Source organism: Aethalodelphis obliquidens, unplaced genomic scaffold (genome assembly GCF_003676395.1).
Source record: "Aethalodelphis obliquidens isolate GAN/ISIS:26980383/991018 unplaced genomic scaffold, ASM367639v1 scaffold25, whole genome shotgun sequence".
NCBI lineage: Eukaryota > Metazoa > Chordata > Mammalia > Artiodactyla > Delphinidae > Aethalodelphis > Aethalodelphis obliquidens.
Window position 1 is genome coordinate 21,343,510 of NW_020837969.1, and position 25,385 is coordinate 21,368,894.

General features: G+C 42.4%; 1 long non-coding RNA gene across 1 annotated transcript in view; it reads left to right on the plus strand.

The window, feature by feature from the left end:
• The window catches only part of LOC113628811 (uncharacterized), a 169,887-nt gene that overhangs the window by 17,234 nt on the left and 127,268 nt on the right, over positions 1-25,385 (plus strand). Inside the window, exon 3 of the long non-coding RNA XR_003436255.1 lies at positions 10,929-11,001. This is a non-coding gene — a long non-coding RNA (uncharacterized LOC113628811). The remainder of the gene's footprint in view (positions 1-10,928; positions 11,002-25,385) is intronic.

Below are 25,385 nucleotides of genomic sequence, written 5' to 3' on the forward strand. Positions count from 1 at the left end.
CTTAACATTTCAAGATATAGTAGTTCTGTCACCCCCTCAAAGTTCCCTCGTGCCCCTTTGTGGTCAACGCCATCCTGCCATTTCTGGCCCCTGGCAATCGCTGATCTAATTCCTGTCCTTATAGTGTTGCCTTTTCCAGAAAATCACACTGGTAGAATCGTATAGTATGTCGCATTTTGAGTCTGCCTTCTTTCACTTAGCATAATGCTTTTGATATTCATCCATGTTGTTCCATGTAGTAGTATGTTTTTTTAATGCTGAATAGTATTCCATTATATAGATATACCACATTTGTTTACCCACTCATCAATTGACGGACATTTAATTTCTTTCTGGGTTTTGGTGATTTTGAATAAAAATTCATTTTGAAAGGTTTGTTTTTTTTTTTTGAAAGTTGTCAACCTTGGTTTTTAGCAACTTCCCATAACTTACTCATGTAGCAATTAGCAATCAGTACTTTTAGTTTGATTTGATATTAAGGAATTATCTTTTGCCTTTTCGCCTTTTCAACTGAAGTATTCGTTCTGAAATACGATGACAACTAGGGCAGGCTGGCCATGGGAACTCGGCATAGATGCTCCAATAGGTAGCCTTCTTCCTGTACTTGTCATTCCAGGCCTGCGACTTTCCTCATGGAGAATAGAACGCCACTTCTTCTCCGTATCTGAACAGGCAAATATTCTGCTCGAGGAGGGGACTCAGAAGGTAGTGGTTGTAGCTGCCTGAGATCCAATAGTCGCCCTTTGCTATAAGGCTGTGATATAAATAATCGCATGTGAATAGGTTTTCAACTTTACTCATGGGAAATTGGGAGCCGAACTTTAGTTCTTCAAACTGTTCCGTTTTGAAAATTACCTATCTGAGAAGTAAGAAGAAAAGGGCTTATAAAGACATCAAAGTTCTAAGATAGGTGAGTTCTGATTTTTACTTAGTGTATTCACTGAAACTGGAATTTGTCTTTTAGATTCATCTGCCTCTGGCATCACAGTGCTGCAGCGTGCTGCAGTATCACATTGCAAAGCTATGGCTGTTGAAACTTCTCTCTCTCTCGCTGTCGCTCTCGCTCTCGCTCTCGCTCTCGCTCTCTCTCTCTAACATCTTTCTTTTCCCAGAAAAAGGTGGGGGGGAGGAGAAGATGAAGCAAGGAAAAGGGGGTAAGGAGTGGAGAAGAAGGAAATAGAAACCCTGGGTAATTATATAGCACCTTTGATGTTAGAATCTCAAAAGTTGTTTTCAAAATCAACTCACTTGACACTACTTGACTGTCAGGACGGGGGAAACCAGGCAGGAACTGGAATGGGTTTTTGTAGAGAAACACAGTGCAGAGGTGAATTTTATGTGTCGACTGGCTGGGCCATGGGGCGCCCAGATATTTGGTCCAACCTTATTCTGGATGTTTCTGCGAAAGTGTTTTTTGGTGGAGATGAACATTTAAATTGGTGAATTTGAGTAAAGCAGATTATTTCCATAATGGGAGTGGGCCTCATCTAGTCAGTTGAAGGCCTGCATAGAACAAAAACTTGAGCTCTGGAACAAGAGGGAATTCTGCCAGCCCACTGCCTTGGGACTTGAATTGCAATTCTTCGTTGGGTCTCCAGCCTGTCAGCCTATCCTGCAGATTTTGGACTTATCAAGTGTCTGCAATTCCATGAACCAATTTCTTAAAATTTTTAAATAGTTATAGATAGGTATAGATATAAATAGATACACGCACATATCCTCTTGGTTCTGTTTCTCCAGAGAACCTTGACTAATGTACACAGCAAGTCAGTGGCAGAAGGAGAACAGCCATCTGAGTGGAGACAGGAGAGTCCAGTGGTTAATGGTAAAGGCCCTGGAGCCAATGAACCGCCTTCAAATTAAGGTTCTGCCAATCATCAGCTGTTTGCTCAGTCTCCTTATCTGGGGAGCAATTCTACCTACCTTACGAAAATGTGAAGGGGTAAGGGCCCTGGAAACCCAGCTGCAGTTACCGTTGTAATTAATATCTGAGTCTTAGTGGTACCTATTTTCTAGGTCTGCTTCCACACCACAATGGCAGAATTGAGTAAGACCTGCAAAGCTGAAAATATTCACTATCTGGCCCATGCTTGGAAAAGTTTGCTGACCTCTGAACTATGATATGGGAAAATCTGACAGTAATACTGCACAAGTAATTTGACTAGATAATGTTCTTTTTAATCAGAAACCACGTTCTTGCAAATCTGTCTTGAAGTTGGTCTCTTTGTATTAAACTTTAAAACTTCTTAGAGGCATCAAACAGTCTTGCTAAGTCTCTGGGACGCAGGTTATCGTGTTTGAGCAGAAATTAGTCATCCTTATGTTTTCTTGAGTAGGCTCCTTCTGAATCTATTAAAATTGCCAATATCATGTGTAACAGCCTTCTCAGAGATCTTGTTTTTGATTAGTTTGGGAATTAGTAATTTGGCCTAACCACCTTTGAGAAAAGGACAGAAATAATTACTCTAAAACTTGGAACATTTTCTGGGTTTGGGAGAGACAAGGTAGGGGATTTTGCTGGGATTATCTCATTTGAATTAGTGCCAGTCGAGGCATGCCAAGAACATTTCTCTTAAGAGCAAAAGGAAACATGTCTAGGGTGGCTGATGTTTACTAAACAATGTATATGCTGTAGGCATAGATATGCATCCACACATATGTCACAAATACACACACTCACGTGTATGCATTTCAGGCACACCACTCTTCTTCCCGCTGAGATTTATTTTGTTATAATTTTTCTATTGCTTCCAAGAGACAGAGACAGCCCTGTCTTCATTCTGTGACTCTTATAGTCCTAGACTGACTACATTGGTGACCACAGTGGTGATTTCAGAATAGGTTGCATTCAGTTGCAAGTCCTACTCAGCAACAATTTCCCATCACCCCTTTAGCACCATTCTCACTTGTCTTTAAGTTTGTTTGCTGGGCAAATGTCTAAGCAGTGACTGGGAGAATGAATCACTGTGGGGAATGACATCATAAGGAAGATTCAGGGGGTGCTCATCCACCCAAGGGGGGTACCTGCACACGCTGTGATGGGAACTGGGTGATGCGGATGGGGAAGACTATTTATCCTGACACAAGGGATACTTCCTGGCAGATGCGTTATCTGATTAGAATCTTAAAGGGTGAGTAATGACTATTGCCAAGAAAGTAAAGAGGAGCAGAAGGGACGAGTTTGAGTCAAAGGGTGCAAGTGGTCAGAAGTCCCTAACAGTTACTGGTCATCGGTTCTGCATCGCTTCCCCCTGTTTAAGTTCCTGCCTCCCCCTACTGCCCACTGCCACCCTGGATGTTTCCAGGGGAAGATGAATCAAGTCAACCCCGTAATTGAGGAAGTGCCTTCTGACCTCTGGTCTCTGTGAAACTCTAACTTCTGTTTCTTCCTCTGTAACAGCGTCTCGCGGTAGGAAACACCCCCGTCAGTTCATTCCTGCACGGGCGCCTTGCGTGGCAGGCTTGCCCTGGGTGGGGCGGGGTGTAGCTCTTCCACAGAACACTCTTTATCTGGATTAGATGAGAGGCTTGATCTGCCATTGGTGCTGTTTAACCAAAGAACTGCCTTCAGGACTTTCCTTAGTTAGTGAAACTATTGTTGACAAACCAAAACTGCATGCAGACTCACACCCACAGTTTATTCAAGCCAGGTAATACGCTAAGTGCATCGTGAAGGTAACAGTTTCTTTCTTGTCAGAAGTCCTGGGCTCAGATATCAGTCTGGTGGTTTCATAAACATCTTCCATTAAGATTCATTGTTAGCCAAGTGTCTGCAGGATCTGATTTAAACGTGTGATAAAACACAGTGGGGCATGTGTAGTTTACGCGTACATGTAATTTACGTGTATAATTTACATGTTTAATTCTTTCCTGAATTTTTTCCTCTACTGTTCACAAACTTAGACATATCTCTTTCTTGAATTAAATAGTAAGTAAGAATTTTAATAAAGCACTCCCTGAATAAAATTTTAGAAAGTCTACTGCTAACTTTGATGGTTGGAAGATGGAACTGGTATGTCAGTGTTGATATTTGCTGGTGGTCCTCATCTCGCCTACATAATACGATTTTGTGTAGGGATGTGAGCACTGCCTTACACAGTAATATGACACGATCCTTGATATTCAGCACAATTTTGGAGCAAAAGCATGACACTAAGATCCTTCTGACACGCTTCCACTTTGCCCTGTTCAGCATTACAATGGGGCCATTCTTTTTCCAAGATAGTCATTGAGACCAGCACTATCAGATTATGGCTTGATAGCTATTTATCACTTTGGTTTGATGTAAAAAGCAGGCATCCCTAATCACTCACAACTTAAAAAGGACACAATGTTATCAGAGAAGAAAGTTTTAAAGAAATATTTTAAACATTATTTCACAAACTTTCTAAACCCTTAAAGAAATCTGGCTTTCCATGCAAATATTTAAATAATACATGAAGCTGTTAAATTTGATGACTTTTTAAATTCCCTTCTGTTTTATGTATTTTATGTGGAGAGGGCCAGGGGACAGAAAGAATTTCACTGCTCCTTCTAGGATTTAATCACAAATACCTTGTTTTTTACTTCTGGGGAATACTATAAAGGGAAGTTGGGATGTGATCAGAAAGGCTTGGTTGATTCGATTATATCTGATGCATTTGTCAATTGATTGAAATTATCAGATTTCAGAAGTACCTAGGACAGAGGAAGCAATCTCCTGAAAGTGATAGCCCAGTGCTGGGTGACAGAGGGGATTGCACAGAGAGGACTTCTCCCTCCCCCATCTGAGTAACAGATGTTCTGTGTTCCCATCACAAGTGTCTTTTGCACATCCCTAGTCTGATATTCATATCATGAGGTTTCACGGTCTGCCCATTCCATTCATCTGTTTCTTCTGGACTGTGAGCTCCTTGATACCAAGCATGTGTTCTTTATACTGTTTTCCTAAATCCTGGGCAGAGTAGATGCTCAATGAGCATTTTGGAAGGAAGGAAGGAAGATAGGAAGGAAGAGAGGAAATGAGGGAGAGAGGAAGGAAGGGAGGAAGAGGAAAAAGTTTACATATAATGTTTACAAAGATACTCAACAAAGTAGAACATGTACTTAGTTTGATGAGTCATTTGATTAATAACGAAGTATGATTTATTTAAGATTCAAATACAAGTTATAATTTAACAGGTACTCTGGGCCTGACATAATGAAAAATAAGTGCAATACATTTTAAAGGCTTTCAAGTCTTAAGTATAAACTAAACAGATGAAATTTTTCAACCTTAAGAATTACCTGGGATATTAGCTTTGGAAAGTGTAAAAGGCAAAAAGAGGGAAATTGCTGAAATGAAGTCAGGGGGATTATTTGCATAAATATGTACAGTCACTATAAACTTCCAAAGGAATTTAAAATCACAATATAAACTTCCAAAGGAATAAAAAGGAATTGCTAAAAGAAAGCAGCTTTACTTATTGTCTTTATGTATTGAACCAAAATATTTTAGTAAGTCTTACTGTTAAGTGGTTGATTTAATTCTTTGTAAAGTTATTTTTTTAAAACCTGGATAATGTAAATATGTTGGTTAATCATTGGAGAACTCCCAGTCTTCTTCTTTGTTCCACTTCGTAAACAACCAGAAGATTGTAAATCCTTGAAGTTTCCTTGGAGTTATCTTAGGTAAAGTCCAAAGTTTAAGGTAGTGTTCCATAAAGCATAAATCTCACGACCAAAGTCCCTAAATCTCACCGCCAAAGTCCCCTAAAGCAGAGAAGGATCAAAGGACACTCAGCATTCTAGGTTAGTCCTTACTTAGCCTGCTTTCAACCTGTTTCTTTAAAGATTCATCATACTTGGTGTTTCACCCACGACCTATCCAGCTTTTCTTTAAAATATACTTTTTTTAATCTTAGAATAGTTTTACTTATTTATTTTTATTTTTTAATATTTATTTGGCTGCATCAGGTCTTAGTTGCAGTGCATGGGCTTCTCTCTAGTTGTGGTGTGCTGGCTTCAGAGCGCACGGGCTTAGTTGCCCTGTGGCATGTGGGGTCTCAGTTCCCTGACCAGGGATCGAACCCGCGTCTCCTGCGTTGGAAGGTGGATTCTTAACCACTGGACCACCAGGGAAGTCCCCTAGAACAGTTTTACATTTATAGAAAAATCGCAACAATAGTACAGAGAGTTCCCATACACTCTGTATCCAGTTTCCCCTATTATTAGCATCTTACATTAGTAAGTTACATTTGTTACAATTAATGAACCAGTATTGACACATTCCTATTAACTAAAGCCATGGTTTACTCAGATTTCCTTAGTTTTAGCCTAATATTCTTTTTCTGTTCCAGGATCCTGTCCTGGGTACCACCTTTCCTTTTGCTGTCAAATTTTCTTGGGTTCCCCTTGGCTGTAACAGTTATTCAGACTTGCCTTGTCTTTGATGAACTTGACAGTTTGGAGGACTAGTGGTTAGGTATTTTGTAGAATGTCCCTCAGTTGGGATGTTTTTCTCATGATTAGATTACAGGTTTTTGGAAGGAAGACCCCAGATGAAGGGCACCTCTCAATACATCAAATCAAGAGAACATACTACCAATGTGACCTCTCAGTGTTGATGTTGACCTTGAGCTCCTGGCTGAGGTAGTAGTATCTGTCAGTTTTCTCCACTGCAGAGTTAGCTCTTTTCCTCCTGGTTCCAGACTGTCCTCTTTGGAAGGAAGTCACTAGGCACAACCCACACTTAAGAAGTGGACAGTTATCTTCCACCTCTGGGAGGGCAGAGTACAGAAATTATTTGGAATTTTTTTGCACAGCCAATTTGTCTCTTCTCCGTTTATTTATTTATTCAATCATTTATTTATATACATATTATGGGTATTTATTTTTACTTTTGGTTGTAATCCAATTCTACTTTATTTTCTTGCTCAAATTGTTCCAATTTTGGCCATTAGGAGCTCTTTTAGTTGGCTTCTGTGTCCCTTTGACATATGTCTATCATTATGGGGTTTTCTTTTTTATCACTTTTTACAAAAACCTTCCGGCACAATAAGATACTTCAGACTCAACTTTGGTGTTTCCTGCCCCAGTCCTAGCATCAACCATGTCTCCAAGGAGCCCTAGTTCCTTTTACTGGAGGATGCTATAAGAAACCAAGGTTTGAGGTCTAGGTATTCTTGGTGTTGTTGCTTCTAGGTCCTCTCAGCTGACAGAGAAAAGAAATTCATGTGTGTATATTAACTTGTATTTATATGCATGTCTATAAATATTTGTATATGTAACCAAATATTTGTATATGTAGCCATACAGACACATCTATACCTCTATTCAGCTAAACATACAGTGTTTCCAGTGTGGATCCATTAACATATGGATCATTCTAGCCTTCTCCCTTTGCTTATCTGTAAACTCTTATGCCAACAATGAGAAATCTGACTCCACTGTCGGTCATTCATTTACTTAATTGTCAATTTCCAGCATGCAGGTATAGTAAATCTGAATTGTGCATCTGTACCCCTGTGGGAAACAACTTTATCACCTCAAGCACAAAGCTTGCTTTCAGTTTCTTTTGCCTTTGGTCTTACAGACTCCACTTACTTCCAAAGTTACTAGGGTCAACACCCATTTCCCCCAAGCCCGAACCCCCTTGATGGGTGGTTTTACGCATTTACAGTATAGTTAACTTGTTTCCTCACATTCTGCCTTCCATCGCTGGGATCCCCAAACTCCAGATGATTTTTTTGAATTTGCACACATTGAGGTTCATGCTTTAGTATTAAAATAACGTTTTAAATTACCTAACATCTAGCAAAACCGATAAACTATGGCCTACCTTGTGTCAGGCCCTATAACAATGTCATTCGGTGGGGCTTTATCTTGTAGTCTCCTCGGAACAGCCCTGATGTGTCCCTGCATAATCAAGGCCCAGGCACCCCAGTCTAGGAAGCACGGACTACGGAAACTGCCTTGTGATATTTATGGCCGCGTCTCTAAAATTCTAGGATTCCTTAGATTTGTGTAACCACATTTCTCTTAGCGGTTCCAGAATCTGCAAAACACGATCTGTTTGGAGAACTGCATTTACATAAAGTTAGAATTTTTTTTCTTGTTGCTCTTTTGCTCCTAGGAAGAAAGTAATTTAAACTGCAGGGGAGAATAATAACTACTGAAGTCAATACTAGCTTTTGTCTAGAACAAATGCCATCAGCGCAACTTAAATTAGAATCCCCTTTGTCAGTCTGGGTTTGCTGAAAACAACGATTAAGTTGCTCTGCACTCACAAGCGATCTGCTGCTATATTGTTTTTTTATGGGCTTTATTTGTTGCACCAACCACATTATCCAAACAGCATGTGCAAAATTATGCCAATGAAGGAAAGGCAATGGTTGTGTGTTGCTGTTATTGTTGGGTGGGGGTGAGGGATAGGACTGGCTGGAATTAGCACATTAACAAATAAATTGTTGTCCTGAAGGACTTTCATGCTTTGTAAATCTTTCCAACTTCATTTTACCTAACTCCCAGGATGATCGTCCACCACATGATGGTATAAAGTTGTCCCCAGTGGGGAATATGTATTTCTAATGCTGCCATGACAGATTGAGGACTTGGTAGGAGTGATGCTCTGGAGTTGTATGATTGAGCTGAAAAGTTTAAGAAAAATATACTTAAAATCGTAACATTTATGTAGTAAGGCACTGGACTGTATCTTTTGTTTGTTTGTTTAAGCTACTATTTTTTAAACATCTTTATTGGAGTATAATTGCTTTACAATTGTGTGTTAGTTTCTACTTTATAACGAAGTGAATCAGTTATACATATGTTCCCATATCTCTTCCCTCTTGCTGGACTGTATCTTTTGATGTGCTGCCCCACTGAGAGATTGCAAGCATCCCTGGGGGTGGAGCCTCCCCTGTGGTAGGAGAGACTGCTGGGTGGGACTTTTCTGCATGTTAGTTATAGATCAAACAGCCACCTGTTGTGCAATGGGAAACTTGGAACCCAGAGGAGGAATCTAGAAGCAGATGCTTCAGGTTGAGATGTCCTTTGGCGCTTAGCAATGTTGATTAGGTATAATAACAGAACTCCACCTCTGAAGAGATAGAAAAAGGTTTCCCCCAAACTTTCCAGAATATTATTTTTGTTCACAGAAGCTAAGCATACTTTGTCATCCAAATACTTGGTTTTGAATGACTGGGAGGAAGAACCAGCTTAGTCAGGAAGGACAAGCTTACCTGAACTTCTGTTCACTTCAGGCTGGAGGAAGGGCTGAGAAAAGGAGTGGCTGGGCTGGGTCATGCAGCCTGGACTGTTGTCACGGCCCCCACGAGTGGTGATTTCAGGTGAAATGTGCCTGACGTTGGGAGGGTTCTCAGGACTCCCATGATCGCCATGCCCGAGCTCTGAGGGTCAGACTCTACCTGCTTAAGACAAGGGTGGGATTTCACCTAAAGGGAAGAAATAATGATCTCTTATCCCAGAGGAAGAGGAGGCTCGGTTTGGACCAGGCTGAGAAGATTCTTCTCTTTTTTCTGGGAACTGAGTTGGGCTTGGACTCTGAACTGCAGAGGTGGGGACTGTGCCAGGGGAGGCCCATGGAACCTAGACCGGGGTGCAGAGGTTGGGTCTGAGCCTGAAATCCTGACAGTATCCAACTCTAGAAGCAGTTGTGAATTTCACCGAGCTTATGACCAAGTCTTCTGTAAGGTTTTATGAAAAACCTGATCTCAGATGTACTATGTACAGATGTATTGCAGGGGGCTAAGGAGAATCAGACCCCCTCTTGGAGGCTGGAGAAAAGGATGCTATGAGGACAGAGATGCATGGCCCAGTAGAGTTGCACTCTTATATAAGAAGCAGCAGCAGAAGGCTGCAGGCCAAGAAGCATGAAAAAAGCAACCCCCCAAAACTTACCCCTGAGAACATATGTGATGGCACCTTGAGAAACCTCAGATTAGCTGGGAGGCATGGGGTGAGGGTGTATGTGGGTGTTGGGGAGTGGGGGCTACATCTGAGTAACTAAATCAGGAGGGGCTCATGCAGTAATGTCTTGGGAGGGCAAAGATGGGAACCTAATTTCAGTTCAAGGTCACAGTTTGGAAATGTGAAGGACACAGAAGTCCCACTTAATTTTCTTCAGCTCCTAAGCATGTTTCTATGAATTTTATCCCGTGAAAGGAATGCTACTGCACATCAGAAACAAATTCAGTGGCTAATTTGAAAAAGCAGTTATTTAAAAATAGAACAATATTTCAAACATTTTAAGCTAAGGCAGCACATGGGAGTCACATTGCCCCCTTTCTCTTCTTCCCATAACTCCGACGTATGTGCTTTCTTGTGCACACAAGTTCACTCTTCTCTCTCAAACATCCTTAGCACAAGTGGAGTACTTATGTTCTTTACAATCCTAAAACCTTCGATTATAACCCACGCTAACATTAACAAAAGTAATAAAATGTGGAAGCTTGCCAAACATTTGTAGAGTACTGTGCCATTCACAAAGCACTTCAAAAATATTTGATCTCATTGGAATAACACTTTCTTGCCAGCGTAGCTGTGTAGGTTTCTTTCCATTTTATTTTATTTTATTATTTTTATTTATTTATTTATGTATGTATGTATGTATGTGTAAGCAACAACTCATTTTTAAAGACTGGGCACAGACATGAGCTCGCATTAGCTTTCTAGATTCAGCACACAGGAAAACAACGTTCAGTTTCCTTTTTTGGTATCACATGCTCGATCTCTAAACAGATACATGAAGTGGGTCTCTAAACTGTGAGTGGAAGTAAGCTAATCATTGACATTCCAGACACTTTGCTACTTGACACACTTAAACAAAAAATGGCCAGCCGCTCTGCAAACTAAGTTTCTACTCTGGAGAAAAATGATCCCCTTAAGGGGCCCACACAGCTCTGCTGAGGTTCCTGGTAGACTGTGACCTGTCTGCTTGTTTTTTTTTCCAGCATCCCTTGGAGTACCCCGCTCAGAGACTGGCACAAAGGGAGTGGGTATCGTTGTTGAACAGGAAAAAATAAGGTAATTGCCACCAAAGGAACACTCCCTCAGTCCCAAGCCTTTGCTAATAAGTGCCAGATTGAATCCTCTTAACTACCATGTGATGTATTGATTATAATCCTATTTCACAGATGAAGAAACTGAGGCTGTGATAATGTGATATAATAAGAAATATATATTTGGTCTTTGTCCTCGGTTCCTGGCACAGAGATCCTACAATCCTTGTAATTTCCTGAGCAATAGGGGTGATAAAGAGCATATTTTGTTATCATATTTGTTGTAGTCCTCAATTCCTGACTCAAGGGCTTCTAAGCTTTTGGGATCTCTGGAGTGATAAGAATGTCATTCTTATGCTAATGAGATGACTGGTGGCTGGGATCCTCTAAAGAGCCTCAGGATGGGGGCTGGTCACTGGAAAGACCTCAATGAGAGGATCGGAACTTTCATCCCCACCCCCTGACTTCCGGGTGGAGGGGAGGAGCTGGAGACTGAGGTAATCACCAATGGCCGTGATTTAATCAATCATGCCTATGTAATGAAACCTCCATAAAAAGCCCTAAACTGCTTGGGGGCGGGGGTTTGGGGTGATTTAAAGAGCTCCTGGTTGGTAAACCGACTGAGGTGCCGGGAGGGTGGTATGCCCACATACCTTGTCCTGTGCATCTCGTCCACTGACTGTTCTAAGTTGTATCCTTTATAAGAAGCTGGTAATAATAAGTAAAGCTTCTTCCTGAGTTCTGTGAGCTGATCTAGCAAATTACCAAACCCGAGGAGAGGATGCTGGGAATCCCCGATTTACAGCCGGTGGGTCAGAAGTATGGGAGGTCCAGAACTTACACTTGGTGTCTGAAGTTTTGTGGGACTGAACCCTCAGCTTGTGGGATCCCATGCTAACTCTGAGAAGCTAGTATCATAACTGACTTAAATTGTAGGACACAGTTGGTGTCCAGAGACTTGGAGAATTGCTTGGTGTGGAAAACCCACACTTGGATATCACAACTGCTATGAGTAAAAATGGTTTATAGAGGCTCAGAGAGATTAACTTGTCTAACTCCACACAGCCTAAGAGTGTAAAAGCTGGTATTTGAACCGAATTCCTCAGATTTTAATTCCGTAATACCATGTTGTCTACTGTGTTATCTGTTTAACTTCTGGAACATTCTTATTAATCCTGGTGCTGATAAAAAATGTATTTCATGAGAAACCCACAGTGGCACTTCAAAATGAACATTTTTGTAATCTTTACAAGAGAAAAACAAAGCATAAATACACCACTGAATGTCACAGTGAGTGGCTGAAGTGCTACGTCTGGAAATTAAGTGTCTGGTCCCAGGTTCACTATGGACTAAAAATATTAATTCTGATAAAATAGGTGGTCTCTCACTTTTGCTTATTTTGTTTTACTCTTTCAAAACATAAGCAACTCATTATCTGTGTTTTTGCTTATGAGATAATATTAAACTTCAGGAAACCACATTGTTCACTTCAGTGGAACCAGCTGGGGAAAAGGCATGATAAAAATTAGAAGGATCACTCCCGCTAACAATAATTCCACCACCAGCAGCAAAACCAACAGCATAATCATCACCACTACCCTACCAGCAGTAAGACGACCACCACCACCATCACCATCAGCATTAGGTTTTCTTGGGACAAGACAGAAGGGGTCGATTTCTCTTCCTTATGTGGATATCACATTTATGACTTCCCTTTCACTAAAAAGTTATGTCCCATCACTATCCAAGCCTATTCAGACTTCAAACATTGAAACATGGTTTTGACAGGATACAGAGTTTTAGTAAGTAAAAACAAAGAACGAAGCCACATTAATGGCAGGGGTAGTTTACAAACTCTTTTTGATCAGTCAGATTTTTTTCATCATTTATATAGAAGTGGTCAATTTTCAAAAATGTCTTTGAAGTAAGTTTGAATATACGCTTTTTCTGACTTACCCCCACACCTCCGAAAACATGCGCACGCGTACACACACACACTCGCTCACACACTCAGACACACTTAGACACACACACTCACACACACTCACATGATTCTATAATAACATTTAGCTCTTCCTTATGAATTTATGTTATACAAATACAAATGTCTCTCTCACTACTTGTCTTGCGAGGCCCTAGATTAACACACTGTATGACTAATAAACTGGGGATCAGACTTTGCTCTCTGCACAGCGTAGTTTCTAATCTATAGTGACCTGTGTTATGAGCACAATCCCTATGTTTAAAAATTGTAACAAGTAGATAATGACTAAGATTAATTTTCTTAATCAACCAGTTAGATTTTGAGCACACAAACAGATATTTTCCTTTTCTAGATATCAGTATAAAATCTATTAAGAATCCATCTGAAACTGTTCTCAAAGTCTATGACATCTCTTATTTTACGATGGTAAACTCTCCCTATTCAGAATGGATTTGTTTTGAAAAAGGCCTCATTCAGAGGCAGGCTGTTGAGTAAAGGGAATAATCAAACTGAGTATGAAACTGTTTGTGTTTTGGTTAAAAACAAGCTTTTACTAAAATGTAATACAGTGATTCTGAGTGGGTAAGTACAAATTCTGGGGATGGTGTATGTGTTGGTTATTTTGAAAATGCATTCTGAGATGGCAGACTGAAAAAGAAAATCCTTGATTTCATTAAATAAACAGTAAAAAACATTTCAACTTAAGTTTAAACTTTCTGGGATGGCATGATAAGTGTGGTGGGGTTTAGGACAGAGGATAGCTGACGGTCTTAAAAATTTTTTTTCACATGTCAAAAAGACGTATGAAAGGTTAAAAAACGTTGTAAGAAGACTTTTTTCTTGTGTGGCTTCTAACTTGATTTTTAAAGAAATTCACAAAATAGGACTCCAGAAATATTTTGAGAAATGGCCTCTGCAATGAAATAGAGGTATAGTCTTCTTAGGGCGACTGTTTTGAAGGTTAATGCTCATTTTAACATTAAAGTTCTAGTATACTCACTTAAAAAAATAGATTAGGGGCTTCCCTGGTGGCGCAGTGGTTGAGAGTCCGCCTGCCGATGCAGGGGACACGGGTTCGTGCCCCGGTCCGGGAGGATCCCACATGCCGCGGAGCGGCTGGGCCCGTGAGCCATGGCCACTGAGCCTGCGCGTCCGGAGCCTGTGCTCCGCAACGGGAGAGGCCACAAGAGTGAGAGTCCCGCGTACTGCAAAAAAAAAAAAAAAGGAAGACACATATGCTGGTTCCTACTCTGTAGTTTCTCTACTGTCTAATCTGAGAGGCAGGATGGGCAGCCAGGTACCCAGACACATATGGGCACCCAGGTGTGATGTGTTACCACACCCCAAACGGAAAGAGCAATATATTTCCTGCTCAGCACAACTCCCCTATTCTGGACGTACAGGTTTCACCAATGTCCAATTTCTTAGACAAGAAAACAGCTGGTCCAATGTAGGTTCACGAGTGATCAGTGTTTCTAAAATCTAAGACCCTTTGTTTCAGCCCCGTGTGGAAGTCTTGCATCCCCCCAGGCAGCTGTGCATTCATGGGAATCCACTGAAGTCATTTGTCGGGAAGGAATTCCCTGATTGGGCTTGGAACATGATGCAGCTATTTTTAGGGTTTCAGCTGGTGTCCTTACCAGTTCCACATGATCTAGAAGTTGCTCCACTTCCTTCTATTGAGATAATTTGGGAAATGAGTGTTAGATGGAATTTCAGTCTCTGCATCTATCATTACTGATGTTTTAAAATAAACAAGTTCTTAGAATTCTTTCCACCAACCGGAAGAAATCTAGTTGCCGCTTCAGGTTTGAGTGCCTTAGGAAATTATGGGAAAAATCAGCTGAAGCGAGTTGAGAATCTTGGGCCTCTGTCACTATACGAGTAAGTCAAAGAAGGAGGCTTGCTTGGGACCAGCTTGCCAGGTAATTTTCACACTGGACTCTGCTGAGCATCACTGTAAAGGATGACAGATTGTGAGATGGTAGGGCAGGGTCACATCCTCTACATCCCCTGGGGTGCTTGTTAAGACTCTCAGACTCCACCCAGATCTTCTGATCAGACTCCTCAGGGGTTAAACCCAATAACTTGCATTTCTTATGGACTCCCGGGTGACTCTTAAACACACGCAAAAGCTTCAGAACCACTGCCGACTGTCCATAGATTTAGGAGCTGGAAATTGGGGTCTGGGCTGCCCCCATCCCCATTCCACATTCATCTACTTTACACATGGGAAGAAACACTTCTGTGGCCAAAAAATTTAAAAAGTTAGAAATAACTATTCCAGTGTAAACATCTGAAAAAGACCTTCTCATGCTTATTTTCACTGATGATTTCTTTCTAGTTAGAATACAAATGAATGCATAAGAAAGTGATTTTGTCCAGAAAACTTCAGGATATAGAAAGCCACTTACTTCATTCATCTACCACAAGGACCCAGTTCTGCATCTCCAGCTGCAACTGATCTGTAGGATTCGGGAGACTCCAGTGTTGGGCCAGGGTGTCTGGGATTAATGGCCAGCCACCATTGCACATCCAGGACCCTACTCCCCAGTCTACTTCTCAGATTTGGCCTTCAGCCCAAGAGCTCCTCATTGCAAAGTTTAAGAATGTGACATATACAAGCATGATCACAGAATGCATTCCATATGCTGGCTTTTGGGTCACACAGAATGAAGACATTAAGAACATGTTAATATGGTTGCTTGTAAGACAATTTTGTGGTTTTTGCTGTCCTAAATACCTGAAGTAAGTCTTTCTTATTGTGTCAAATTTAACAAGAAATCTAGAAGATGAAAGGAAGTAGTGGAACTAAAACTTCCAAATTTTAACTCATATAATATACCATTGAGTTTCACATGTTATGAAAACTTATTACTATGACTCAGATAAGTTTCGTAGGGTAAAAACTTCAAATCCATAAAAATACAGTACATAGTAACTCACAAGTGTTAATTAATTTATTAAGCATCTAATATATATAAAGCTCCATTCTATATATTTTGTGAGAACTACAAAGGGGATAATATATTGATTCAGGCTTTCAAGGCATGTACGATTGAACAGAGTGTAAAGGAGAGGAGTAATGCTCATATAAGACTCTGTAGCAAATGCAAGGATTAGAGCTCTGTCGTTATATATGAGAGAAGGGGAGGTCTGAGTGCTTCTTTGAAGCTGTTTTACTTTCACAAAGGTATACTTTTTAAAGATGGTACCTTTTGCCATGGATTCTTTGCTGTATTTGTGTGTGTGTGTGTGTGTGTGTGTGTGCGCGTGTGCGTGTGTGTCTGCCTTCCTCTGAGTATTTATTTCTGTATGTTTTGGCTCTGGCTTTTATTTTACAGGTTATTAAAAGAGTACATATGCACTAGAATATTAAAAAGTTAACCTAGAGGCAATTACTGTTGTCAGTTTCCTATATATCTTTTAGAGATATCCTATGAAATTATAAGCATAATGTACATACATATTCTCTTCTAATCCCTCCTTTTTAAAAAGCAATAAATATTAGCACATGATGCACCATTTTTGCTTTTACCTTGGAGATTATTTCCAAGAAATACATATATAGTTATTGCACTTTAAAAATGGCTGCAGTCTTCCCTGGTGGCACAGTGGTTGAGAGTCCGCCTGCCGATGCAGGGGACACGGGTTCATGCCCCGGCCCGGGAGGATCCCACATGCTGCTGAGCGGCTGGGCCTGTGGGCCATGGCCGCTGAGCCTGCGCGTCCGGAGCCTGTGCTCCGCAACGGGAGAGGCCCGCGTACTGCAATAAATAAATAAATAAACAAAAATAAAAATGGCTGCAGAATATTGTATTATCTGAATTGTATTCATAGTATTCTTTTATCCATAATTATTTTAACTAATTCTCTATAATAGTCATTTATAAAGTTTCCAGTTTGTTGCTGTTTCAAAAATTTCTAGAAGTAGGAATGTGGAATATATGCACTGTATGCATATATGGTTACCTTGGAAATTTTTAATATGAATGTAAAGTCTAAAGTTAATGAATACCTTTGCCACTCACCCAAACAATCCAATGTATAAACACTTGAACTCCAATCACCTCCTCCTTACTTCTATAGCATTGCTGTATTTTAGTTTTATCTTTTTTGTTTAACTCTGAAAGTATATTATTGTTGTTTTCCACATTAAAAGTTTGTTCATATATACCCACAATTTTACATATTTCTTTACTCACCATTCTTTCTTTCATCCCAGACCTTTCGTCTAGGATTAGTTTCTTTCTATGTGAAATGCTTATTTGGAAGTTCTTAAAGCCAGGGTCTGTTAGTTGGAACCTCTATTAGTTTTTATTTACCATAAAATATCTTCATTTCATCGTCATATTTGAAAGATAGATTTGTGGGTATAAAATTTTAGTTTTTGAGTTATCTTTTTCTCAGCATATTGAAAATATTATTCCACTATCTTCTGATTTTCATTATTTCTGCTAAGAAGTCAGCTGCCAGTATAATTGTTACCCCTTTGCAGATGATTCTTCTTTTCTGGCTGCTGTTAAGATCCTCTTATTATGTTTTTTCTACAGTTTGATTGTGATGTGTATAGTTGTGGATCTTAAAAAACTTAATCTTCTTTGAAAGATTCATCTTTCAAATATGAGAATTTGAATCTTTTGACAGTAACAGAAAATTCTTAGCCATTTTCATTTTGAATATTGCCTCTTCTCCATTCTCTTTATTACATCCCTCTGAAAATCTGATTGTGATTTTGGGATTCTGAAACTCACTCTATGCTACAAGATTCTTAATATCTTTCTAATTTTCAGCACTTCATTTTCTCTCTCTGCTGCATTAGTGTAATTTCTGCTGAACCATTTTCCATTTCAGTGAATCAGTCTTAAACTGTGCCTGTTGTGTAGCCTGAAAATTGAGCTTTGACTTTCAATCACTATATTTTTGTTTTTAGACATTCTTTTGGATTCTTTTTGAATTTTCTTGATTGATTTTATAATCTCTCATTCATGACTCCTGTTTATGTGTTTGTTGTACTGCTGACTATGGACTCATGTTCCTTGGAACTTTATCTGTAGTAGTCTTTGAAGCCTTAGTTGAAAGTAATTTCCTTCAAAGATAATATGCATTTACTTCTACCTTGTACAGCAGGGCACTACGCACTAGGGGCTATTTTAAAATCAGTTCTAGATTTGAAGTAGTGTGAATTTGGGCTGAATATTCCCATGAAAACTAGATTATGGTTATGAATTCTCAGGGGAGAGATTTTTTCTCTTCAACCCAGCTCCAAGGTTGAGAGACACAAGCACTTTTTAATGGTCCCTTCTGTGGGTTCTTAGGTTTGTCTGCTGTTCCTAGATTACTCATGGGTTTTCCTTTCAGACTCCCCCCTTTGGTTGCACATGAGGATTTGTCTTATGCCTCACAGTTTGCACAGTTGTCAAAAACAGAAGCTCAAAATAATCATGATTTAAAAGATTTCCCCAGAGCAAAAGCCAGATTCAGTGCTTAGTTACCTATATATATTTCTCCTTTTAATTAACTTTTACCCTCCATTGATTTTCTTTTCTCCCTTATTCATGAGTGCATTTATAAAGAGGTTTATTTTTTTAAATAAAAGCAGCATCTATCTTTGTTGTTTTCAGTGGAAGAGCAGATCAGGCTATCTCTCTAAAATTATGTCAAGAAACAGCAGCCCATAAAATTCTCAAGAGCTGAGCTTCAGTTCCTTCCCACAGACACTTTAATTCTTGTCTCTCTGAGGCATACACTAAGATCACGATAATGGGGGCAGTTACAGTGCAGTGCAGTGGGGATGCTGGTGCCTTTGATGGAAAAGTGAGGGCTTTCACTTCTGCTGTAGCAGCAGGACTGCACTGGCACTACATTCTTCTGCTCACTCAGGTCAGGGGGATGTTGTGTGAGTTCCTCTTACATCCAAACATTTCTGGCACCGCCAAAGTTTCTCACCTGATACTAATTGTATGACCAACTTTGAAGAAAGTATTAACCTCAAGTTGAATAACTATATCTATCTGTGTTTATGGCACTGGGGTTACAGGAATAATCTGGTGAGTTTTCCGAGAGTGGATTTGTCTGCTCCTGTTGCCATAACAAAATACCACAGACGGGGTGGCTTGAACAACAGAAATTTATTTTCTTGTGGTTCTGGAGGCTGGAAGTCCCAGATCAAGGTCTGGCAGGGTTGGTTCCTGGTGAGAACTCTCTTCCCGGCTTGCAGATGGATGTCATCTTGCTGTGTGCTCACATGGTCTTTCTGAGGTGCCGGCTTGGGGGAAGAGAGAGATAGAGAGAGGGAGATTGAGGGGGAGAGAGAGAGGGCTCTCTTCTGTCTCTTCTTATAAGGGCACCAAACCTATCTAATCCAATTGGATTAGGGATCCACAGTTACGACCTCATTTAACCTTAATTACTTCCTTAGAGGCCCAACTCCAAATACAGCCACTCTGGGGGGTTAGGGCTTCACCATATGAAATTGGGGGGGGCGGACACAAACATTCAGTTTGTGAATGAACTCACCTATACGAATGTCAGGTGTTAGGGGACTATTACAGGTTACAATCCGAGGCAGTGACAGCCAGTTTTAGCCCTTGGAGGGCTTTGCTCTGATGTTTACCTGCTTGGTGATATACTAGGCCTGTGTTTCAAAGCAGGGTGTTTAAATCTCAAAGGGGTGGACAGTGCATTAGGAGAAAGGATAAAATATTAGAGCCCTATTTATAATTATTTCATCTTATCGTTTTACAATTTGTTTTTGTGTTTTTTATATATATGGAAAGTATTTTACTACACTTATACATGTATGTAGTTTATATAATCATAAATGTACTCATAACAAGGAACATGTCTAGAATAATTACTGAGGGGTAGGGAATCACAAAGTCCCAGGGATCACTTGCAAGGAAGGAAGATGGCCCTTTTCAAAGTATAGGAATCCATGAACACAGTTAAGATATAAAACTCGATAATAAGAATAGATCACAAGAAAAAACCATCAGAGAAGTAGAGACTGTTGATAGAAGGAATGAGAAGGATAAACCATGCCACCCCAACCCAGGAGGAAAGGAAAAGAAAAATGAGAATGAAGAAAGTATTGTTATTATTTCCCAGTAGCTTTTAGCTGTCTCTGCTGTGTTTGCCCTACTGATTCTTTTGTTGTTGTTGTTAAAGATTTTTCTCTTTTTTAAAAAATTAATTAAGTTTTGGCTGTGTTGGGTCTTCTTTGCTGCGTGCGGGCTTTCTCTAGTTGCCGTGAGTGGGGGGCTGCTCTTCGTTTGTGGTGTGTGAGCTTCTCATTGCAGTGGCTTCTCTTGTTGCGGAGCTCAGGCTCTAGGCGCGTGGGCTTCAGTAGTTGTGGCACATGGGCTCAGTAGTTGTGGCTCACGGGCTCTAGAGCACAGGCTCAGTAGTTGTGGCGCACGGGCTTCGTTGCTCCGCGGCATGTGGGATCTTTCCGGACCAGGGCTCTAACCCGTGTCCCCTGCATTGGCAGGCGGATTCTTAACCACTGCACCACCATGGAAGTCCTGCCCTACTGATTCTTAATAATCCCATTTGTGGCGTGACTCCAGCTAACCACAAGTGATAATCATAAGTGTTTGCTCTCACAGAGTACCATGATTTCTTGCAGAGGGCTCTGAGTTGCTCAGAGTTTATCCTGAACCATCTCTGTGTTTCCTTCATAGAAAGAATAACGTTTGGCCTTGACCCAAACATCCTCTCTGCTGATTAATTCGAGAATTGAAAAGCAGAGTTAACTGCACTTCACCAGTACTCTTGAGGTGCAGGAAAACACATTAAATTGTTTTCTTTGAGAAGGTATTTTAAAACTTGATGTGTTGGATTCCCTTCTGAAAAGGGAGAAACCAGTCAGGGGATTGGCTACCCTTCAGTAATGGGTGAGAAGGAGTCCTCTATGGGGTTATAAAGAGGCCCAGAGCTTCGGTCCTTTCCTATCTGGCCCCCACAAGGATGTAGAGTTCTATGTGCAGCCCCCAAATTGCCTGAAAATCAGAGCGGCCGCTTCTACTCAGATCCCAGTCAGTGCTTGTCTCTCGGAGGCAAAAACACAGGCATCCATGCACAAAGAACAAATGTCCTTGTTGGCAACAGGCATTTGCAGAGAATCTGGGCTGGATAAAGGGAAGGGGAAGATTTTCCGTGTCTCATGATACACAGAGAGTCAGTGTGCATGCCCGGGGCCAGCGTGGAGGCAGGATGGGTCTAACTCAATGAGTTTATTCTCTGCTAGGTGTTGAAGGTACAGAAACACATAATGCAGTTTCCCTTCCAGGAAGAGTTCACACATAGTACAGGGCTCAGTGATTTGCCTAAAATTTTATGCCAAATTATGTGTTCATTTGGATACAAGCATTTGTTTTTTCTGGGGATGTACTTCATAGATTGCAAAAAGGTCGTGACCCCCCAAAATGTTAAGAATGATTGTTCTACACAAATGCTTTTTCTTGGGCATCTTTTCATTCAAAAGGGATGTTAGTTCTTAGAATTAGATAGAAGCATCCAGGGCACACAGAGGGAGATACATAGAGTTGGCAACACCTTTTCAGAGGTCTTGTCCTCTAACTCTTACCCTGCTGCTGAAGGGCCTGATAAAATGCTTCCAGGCAGATTGAGCTGGTGGCGTTGGTGGTGGCAGTGGTGATGGGAGATTCTGTTTTTTAAGGACTTCTAGGCTTTTATCTTTTTTTGACATTCACATGGATGACGGATAGATTTCTCATCAAGATTAAAATTTGTTAAATCCCAGCATAAGCACTTTGAGTAGAAGGAGAAGTTTCCATCATAATATTTTTAAACTTTTCTTTTCCTATACATCTTCAAGGAAGACAGATCTATAACAAAAGTAATGTGTGTGGCAGGGTGTTTGTTGGTTAGTGAGAAGCTGTCATTTTAGTGGTTAAGGGCACAGACCCTGGAGCCAGGCTGCCTGGGTTCAAGTCCCAGCTCCTCCAATTTGTCACTACTTAATCTCAGTTTCCTCGTCTGCAAAATGGGAATAATAACAGTATCTGCCTCGTTGGGTGGCAATGATTTGATGAGCTAATGTATGTGAAGACCTTAGAACAGTGCCTGATTGCTTATAAATGCTACCTTAGCACATTCTTAATGATACCTCCCCCTCCAATCCCTCTAGACCCTACCTCTGCTCTCCATTCAGTAACTAGATGGTGGTAGGTGATCACTCTCATAGGGAAGCAATGTGAAAGCAAAGATCAGAGGAAAAAGTCTCCTCATGGCCTTTGAGTTTCAGAAGAATAGGCTTTGAGGAAATGGAAACAGGACAGAGGTAACAGACTATCAATCTCAGATGAGTAGTCGGAAGGGCCCTCCCTTCACCCTCACATACACACTGGCTAGAAAAGGATGCCACAGGCTGGAAGGAGAGTGAATTGGATCGGGGAGTTATGAGACCTTAGAGGCTGGGAGGTCCCTAAGGAGGCCGTGAGCCCTGGTTCCACGTCAAGCGTGAGGGATGCTGGAACCTAAAACCAACCCAACAAAAAGAGAACAGAGAGCTTCCCTGGTGGCACAGTGGTTGAGAGTCCGCCTGCCGATGCAGGGGACACGGGTTAGTGCCCCGGTCCGGGAAGATCCCACATGCCGCGGAGCGGCTGGGCCCGTGAGCCATGGCCGCTGAGCCTGCGCGTCCGGAGCCTGTGCTCCGCAACGGGAGAGACCACAGCAGTGAGAGGCCCGCGTACCGCAAAAAAAAAAAAAAAAAAAAAGAGAACAGAGTGAGCCCACGTCCTGTTTCTTTAATGTTCTGGGGAAGTGACAATGACTCTATACTGTGACTTGGCAGATGTGGCCTTATAGAGTTCTCCGGGCCCCATCATGACCCCAACATGACTTCTTGGTCCCCAAGCGTGGCAGAGTACGGGAATGAGGCAGCCCCAGCGACCACCCGGGCGGACAGTGTGTGACATGAGATGGTGCTTCCCAGCAGGAACCAGGATGAATAGACGACACTGAGGATGAAGACCAGGTCTGCCCTCACCCCGACACCACGTTAACCCCCTGGAGCTCAGATGCCACACTCGGGAAAACAGAGGGGAGACTCACCCCGCCATCTCAGGAAAAAAATGGAACTTGAAATAAAAATTAAATCGAGTTATGAAAAATTCAAGATTGCTTTTCAGCACATTTGAATTTGCAGAGACTTATACCTATTCTACCTATTCCTTCGTGACTCAGTCGTTGTCCTCATTCGGGGAAAGTGAACGAAGTTTTGGCTTGAAAGATTTAGTTCAATATCTGAGTCAGCAGGGTGCATCTCCTCTGCCCGTCAAGGCTGCACACACTGAGAAGAGACAGGGAACTGGGGAGCAGTGGACCCCTGAGATCACAGTCACAACACGTCAGGCTGGGGGAGGGAGATGAGCAGGCGCTGGGAGCTCTCCACTGGGAGGGATGGGGAAGGGGAGCATTGCTCCGAGGGCTGGACCTCTATCCAAGGCAGGGACTGTGGGAACATCCATACCCGTAAGATGGGAGTACTGTAATCCTAGCTTCCTGTTCTGTTCCAGCCAGGATTCTCTACACAGCATTAATGGATGTCTACTCTATTCTAGGCATTGTGTTGGATGCAGGGAACGTTCCTGGGTGAATGAGAGGGGGTCTCTGCCCCCAGAGTGTCCATTTGTAATAGGGGCGGGGCAGGCACATGGCTGTTAGCGAGCCACCCGTAGTGGTCCCGCTCAGCCATTGGTCGGCCTCGCAGGGGGCCCCTCCCCCAAGCAACTGACCGTTAGTGAGAGACCCTTAGGGACCAACCGTTAGGGAGTGACCGTTAACAGTCCTGCTCCGCCGCTGGTCGGCCTCGCAGTGGGCCCCTCCCCCAAGCAACTGACCGTTAACAGTCCTGCTCAGCCGTTGGTCAGCCTCGCAGTGGGCCCCTCCCCCAAGCAACTGACCGTTAGGGAGTGACCGTTAACAGTCCTGCTCAGCCGTTGGTCAGCCTCGCAGTGGGCCCCTCCCCCAAGCAACTGACCGTTAGGGAGTGACCCTTAACAGTCCTGTTCGGCCGTTGGTCGGCCTTGCAGGGGGCCCCTCCCCCAAGCAACTGACCCTTAGTGAGTGGCCCTTAGGGACCGACCATTAGGGAGTGACCGTTAACAGTCCTGCTCAGCCGTTGGTCGGCCTCGTAGGGGGCCCCTCCCCCCAAGCAACTGACCGTTAGGGAGTGACCGTTAACAGTCCTGCTCAGCCGTTGGTCGGCCTCGCAGGGGGCTCCTCCCCCCAAGCGAGCCAAGCGAGCGGCCCTTAGCGAGCAAGTGTCAAGGAGCCACTGTTAGCGGTCCCACTCACCGTTAGCGAGCTACCATTAGGGAAGGACCCTTAGCGAGTAACCGTTGGTTAGTGAGCGAGCCTTAGCAGTCCCGCTCAGCCATTAGTTGGCATCGCAGTGAGCTCCTCCCCCTCCCCTTTCTCTGTGTAAAAGACCCGAATTTGGACTGAGGGAAGATGGTTTTTTGAGACACTAGTCAGCTATTTTCTCAGTCGGCTAGCTTTCCCGTCAAAGTCATTACTCCTCGCCTCAACAACTTGTCTCTCGACTTACTGGCCTGTCGTGCAGCGAGCGTGCTTGGGCCGGGTAACACATTCCGGGCTCACAAAGACCTTTACACGTTAAGCAGACAGTAGGTAAGGTGGGAGCACAAGCTGGGGAGGGGAGTTTGTCCAATCTGAGAGCTCCAGAGCAATTCCTAGCAAACAGGGCTCCTACGCTGGGTCTTGGGAGGATAAATGGGTGTTCGTGAAGGAGACAGAGATGCAGGGGACACAGCCGCATCACAGGCGTGCAGGGAAGGAGCGGCAGAGGGCACGGAGCACAAAGCATTCGGCATCTCTGCACTGTCGGGTCAAGTCACCGAGTGGAGATGTGAAGTCGGAGGTGGAAGTTTGGGCCAAGTCACAGAGGGCCTTGGAGCTTATTATCAGCAGTTTAGCCTCAGTTCTGGAGCCAGTGAGTAGCTGCTGACAGGTTTCTGGGCAGATGGCGCTATAGCCAGGTTTATATTTCACAAAGACGTGTCTGGGGCAAATGGGAGAGAACTCGAGGGGTGGCCAGAATGTTAGTTAAGATTGTCTGCAGACCCTCATTCACCAACCAGCTCCAGCAGGTCCCCAGATTGGACCACTGGCTCCACAGACCCATCACCAAGTCTTGCAAGTCTTGCTTGTAAAAGAAGGTCCAAAGGAGGTTTCCGACTAACTGGGAACAGTGCAGGATCAGACACCTGAGATCTGAGGGCTGGTACTTGGTCTGGTTTCTGATGAGTTAGAAGAGCAGCAGACAACTCTCCTTGGCGTCCAGACTCCTGCCTGTTCCCCCTCCGGCAACCTCAAGATCCAGATCGCCCACTTCCCTGACCTTGCTGCCGGGTGGGAGCTTCCAGTACCAC